Below are 6000 nucleotides of genomic sequence, written 5' to 3'. Positions count from 1 at the left end.
ATCATGTGGTCTGCCTGTATTTAACATTGAACTTTGTGATGTATTCTTTTCTGATCACATGCCTATTTTATTTGAAATATCATTTCCCTGTCTTGTTCTCTGGCTCACTGCTGTCTTCGTATTTTTACCTCTTCCACTTCCTGTGTAGTTTTCTGCTGTTCTGTTCTGATACTAAGGAGTTAACCTCACTATTTCACTCCACCTGCCAGAACATTTTTGAAAGGGTTACCACATTTAAAATTATGTGTTCTAAATCTTAAACTGAACCATGGATAAATAACACCAATTGTGCTGTCAGACGAGAATGCAGGAGGACTGAACGCAAGTGGAAATCAGACAAGTTTCAAGTGTCTTTTGACATTTTGAGGACTAGCTGGTGCAAGTATCAGCAAACTGTTAAAGCTGAAAAGACAAAATATTTCTCTAATATTATTTTGAAAACAGCCATAAACCTCATGCTCTTTTTAGTATTATCAGTGCTGTTCTTAATACCCCAGCCCAATCTGCTTGTCTTGATGTGTCTCCAAAAAGAATTTTCCCTGTTTTTGTTGAAAACATTAGAAACATTTGAGCATTCATTTTACCTCCGTTTTATGAGTTATTCATCACTGCTGCATGCTGTACTGCTTTAAACCAGTTTGACCAGTTTTAACCAGTTTGTTAAAGGAAATTATTGGTCATTTGAGATTTTCTGCCTGTTCCACAGATGTTATTCCTCCTCATCTTCTAATTAATGTAATTTTTGACACTATTAGACCAAATATTCAAATAATTATTCAAATAACCACTCATCAAAAAAGCAAATGTAGATACCTTAGTTCTTTCCAATTTTAGGCCAACTTCCTAACTTCCATTTTTGTCAGAAAATCTTGGAGAAGGTTGTATTTATTTAGCTGAAATCTTATTTAGACATACATGGTATTCCAGTCTGGTTTTAAAGCCCTTCATAGCATTGACACTGCACTTTTAAAGGGTTTTAATGATCTTTTATTAGCTACCAAAAACTGAGGTCTTGATGTTTGGGCCAAGTGGTATCAGTGGTGCCCACCATATGGACTTCAGCTCCCTGAAACCTTATGTATGATCAATTAAAAAAAAACAAAAAAACTGTGCAACAATGGATTGTGAATTAAAATGAGATAAACAGATAAACTCAGTAATTAAAGCTAGTTTCTTTCAACTGAGGCTGTTATCTAAAGTTATGCCCTTCTTATCATTTCATGACTTGAAAGGGTTATACATGGTTTTATTTCATCCCAACTTGACCACTGTAATATGGTTTAGGTTGGCATCAGCCAGGCTTCTATCTCACATTTACAGTTGGTCCAAAATGCTGCAGCTCGTCTTTTAACGAGACCACGCAAGTGAGACCACATTTTTTTCTGTGCTGGCCTCCTTCGACTGGCTCCCCATTCATTTTAGGATTGATTTTAAGATTTTACTATTTGCTTATGAAGTATTAAATGGCCTAGCTCCCTCTTACTTCTCTGACTTTTTACAATTATATATTCCATCAAGGTCACTTGCTTCTGGTGGTCTCTAAATCAAGTCTAAAGTGTAGAGTTTGCAGTCATAGCCCCCAGACTCTGGAATGGGTTACCACTTCATGTTAGGCTGCATCCTAGTTCTCCCATTTTTAAACCACTTCTTAAGACACATTTCTATTCCTTGGCTTTTAATTCTTTATTATTATAAGGGCCGTGTTTGTCTATTTTATTGTCTTATTGCTTGTTATTTTTGTACTGTATTATTCTTGGCAGCATGGCACTTTGGTCAGCCATTTTTGTTTAGAAATGTGCTATATATAAAAAATAAATTTAATAACAATATAAATTTGATATTGATATTAATGTGTACTGCATGGCCATGATTGGGAAAAGCTTGAACAGCAAGTACAAAATCATACTTATAAAAAAAACCAACAACAAGAGGTAGCCCTGATTTTAATATGGGCAATGAAACTGAAATGTTAAGGTTATACATACACACACACCACAGGAGTAAAGTGAGAACACTGCAGGGCCAATTTGTCCAACGCTTCAGCCAGTAAGAGGCCTGCAGCATCCTGCATGAGAGCAATTTTAAATACTACAAAAAGCAAAGACTTTCCTAGAGAACTCCATTGAGCATATGATAGAAAGCTTAAAAGAAAATTACTTAAGAAGACAAAGCTGAGGGCTGCTATAAACATTTTAATAATAAGTCAAATTACTGAGGAAAGCTTTTTATGTGGTCACATTTTTATTGATAAAATGAAAAAAGAATACAGTAAAAGGAAATCAACAATAATAAATGATTTTTGAGCCATGTAGGAACATAAACAAACACCAACACCAGCAACAACTTGAGGGAAGCTAATTAATTATAATGCATGACATCTAGCCACTGTTCTTTACAAATAATAACATTTTAAAACCAACCTCATGCAATTTTCAGTCACAATGGGCCACAGCACATAAATGCAGAGCGGCCTATCACTCATTCTAAGCCAGGGGTTCTCAAAGTCAGCCATTGGGGTCCACTGTGGCTTCAGGTTTTTGCTTCAACCAGATTCATAATCAGTGACAACAACTGATAACACTGATCTCAATTAATTAGCTGCTATTTTTTTCTCTTCTTTTATTCTACATTAAGAAAGCACAGAGGCATTCTTTTTACATTTATAAGAAATGTGCTAAAGATTTATTTTCATTATATTTTGCCCTTTCTCTGTGCAGTTTGTTCCCTTCATTGTGTCTTAATAATGATAATTAAAAATGAGCAGAGCAGACACCCAGGCAAACAACACTGAATCATGAAAGGCTGCAACTACTTTAGTAAATAATGGATTGAACAATTAGAACACTGGGAAAAATAGAATTAAAATCAAGATGAAAATATTGTTAAAAAGAAAAAAATACATTATTCCCATATAACTGCTTAGTACATTGTAATAATTTTTTTTCTACCGATCTTAGTTTTCTAATTTCTGTTGTGTTCCCAAAAACACAGAATCTGGGAAATAACAGTGCACTTAATTAGCCCAGGAGTCCAATTAAGCACTGAAGCTGGTTGGAACAAAAACCTGCAGCCACAGGGGGTCCCCAGGACCGACATTGAGAACCCCTGTTCTAAACAATAAATTAGTTATTTCATCATTGGATTGCCAGTATTTTTGTAAAGCCACATCCAAAAATGTGAACATAAACTTAATTGACATTTCTAAAGTGGCACCATGTGAGTGTAAGAGTGGGTCTGGGCAAGCATGAGCCCTGTAATAAAGAGGGGTGTGTTCTGAGTTAAAGGCTCATGGTCCCTGAAGAGGACTATGGGGGAGACGGAGACGGAGACGGAAACAAATTTGTGCTTCTTTTCATAGAAGAGAACACAGAGATAGCAGACAGCTATTTAAAGTTTTGGTTTTATTTTAGGTTAGTGGGTACTAGTAAAAAAAATGTTGAGCTTATTTATAGTTCTTCCCTTCTTTAATGTTTGATACTGACAAGCATTGTCTTGCTCAGTGTTATATAGATACAGTATATATTTCTTAAATGATTATGCAGACAGATCCTTTGAAATATTAGATGTGCTATACCACATGCTATACTGCTGAGTTCTCCAATGCTCAGTTAAAGGAGTTGAGAAAGGCATTGGGTACCTGTGTCGTCTTCTTCCGAAGTGAATACAATGTATCCAGAAGCCCTCCCAGGGAAACTACGTCTGTCAAGAGACGGTAGTTTTTGACTACCGAAAAGCACCCTGTCAACAGCTGGTTCCTGACCTGCGGCCAATGTTGCTGGGACATACTTGGGTTTACTCTGGCCCTGAACTGGATTAATGTTATGCTTTTTAAATTTTTTTCCTAAGAAGATGTCAGAAAATTATTCAGAGCATACAGCTTTACAAGACAAAGAAGTTTTCTACTCTTCTTTGTCCTGTATTTTTCTTCATTTATTAGTTTGCGATTTCCAGAAATTGCAAGGGGGCTTAACTTGCCTCATAGAGAAGGAATCTATCAAATTTGAAAATGCAGCTATAAGCATGTCTGCATGACAGAGTGTGCATAAGATGGGAGAAGCCCAGAAGTAAGACACAGGTCTGCGACTAACATCATGTCATTTTGTTTCCTTTTCCTTTCTGTCATAGTTTGGGAAACTAGTATGTAGAAAGATGATGGTAAAACTGTGCATCATTCATTAGTAGTAGTAATAAAACCCCTTGTGTTGTGTTTTTATTGTATTTCTACAGAGACACATGCTCCCTGACAAATGGTTCTTTTTTCCCTAAAGCTATCAACTCACTAACTCACACATAATCCTCAAAACAAGCAACAAAAAACAAATTACCCAAACATTAGAGAAAAAATAGAACTTGGTTTTAATTTTGGTCGTCTGCTAGCTACTTTAGGGTTGAGTACCATCACTAGAACAAAAATCTGTGGCTGACAGTGAAAACAGGAGCATGAAGAAATCTCTTGTTACTATAAAGTTTTTTGGTCTTACACACTGTCTGGGTGATTTGACACCGAAAAAAAGACTTCCATAGACTGGATGGTGGTGTGAACGGCATCTACATATTAAATAATAGGGATCAGTAAAGTGGGACAGCTGTTCTTTTTATTATCTTATTCAAGTGCTATTTGCAAAAATACATTCTATTACATGATGTGCTTGCTGTATGTGCCCATTAAAGTCCATGATTCTGCTGGTCACTGAAAAATTGCAGCAAATCTTTACTTATATTAAAGATTTTGTACCTGACCTTTGGCAGTATATGTTTTAATATAGTCTGTGCCTTGTTTGGATTTTTACACTTGAAAAGGATGTTGATATAAAACTTAATGTCAGGCTTCATTATTTCTTATAGTGTCTAACACAAAGTAAAACACTCATACTGGTACAAGCTAAATATTTCTATATGTTCAAGCTAATATATTAAAAAGGTGCAAACTATAAACACAAACCATTATCACTTGCATTGGTTACTGCTGGTTACATATTGCCTAACAGTGGTCCGCACTTTAATCTTATGATGTATCTCAGCTGAACTCAAAACATCCATGAAACATTATCTAACTCAAACCTATCTGGCCACCTGAAATATTCCACTATTTTATCATAACTTCATAATATCTTCGTTGGTTGTATTTATGAAGTGTTTTTCTTGTATGGAAGATTTATCAGCTTACAAATAACTGCTTGTGTCTTAGATGGCTACTTGTAAATTTTAAGAATTATCTTAATAAAAAACACCATCACATTCTCAGACCTACTTAACTCAATATAAGGCTGGTGGGATGGTGGGATTTATCCTGTCAGTTGTCGGAGTAAGGCAGGAAGCAATCCTGGAGAAGGTGTGAAACCATCACACGGCTCATTCTTTTACACTTCCACATAGGGAAGGTTTACAATAGTCAATCAAACTAACATGAATAATTAAAAAAAAAAAATAACGAGTACCCAAAGAAAAATCTCTACAGTTTGGGGGGGAATGCAAACTACAGACAATCACCAGGCCATGGGATTCCAACCCAGGATAATGGATCAAAAGATCAGAGTCTTAATTACCATATTGCATTTACATTTATTGGCTTGGCACTAGCAGCCACTTTTATGGAAAACGACTTACAAAAGAGGTTAACATAATCAAGTAACATCAGTCTGGGGGGCTGTTTGGGAACAGGTATTACAAGACAAGGTTATAAAATTGATCATCACAATAGCTTAGAAGAAAAATACAAGTGAGTTACAATTCCTATATACGTAATAAAACCTAATAGATAACATCCGTTTTACTGCATTATTCTCTTTTTTAGGGCACTTTGACTCTATTATGTACAAAACTTAGTGGTGTATTTTTGTATTATATTATTATACGTGGCAAATGTCTTTTAGTATAAATTAGAGCTTGGAAAATTACAAATGTATTTTCGCTCATTGTAATTCTTGGTAAGTGATATTAGGATCATTCAAAAATGAATACCTCATCTAGGGTTGGTTTTAATGTTGTCTAGTGCATTTG

Source organism: Erpetoichthys calabaricus, chromosome 4 (assembly GCF_900747795.2).
Source record: "Erpetoichthys calabaricus chromosome 4, fErpCal1.3, whole genome shotgun sequence".
Taxonomy (NCBI): Eukaryota; Metazoa; Chordata; class Cladistia; order Polypteriformes; family Polypteridae; genus Erpetoichthys; species Erpetoichthys calabaricus.
This window is presented reverse-complemented; position numbering follows the sequence as displayed.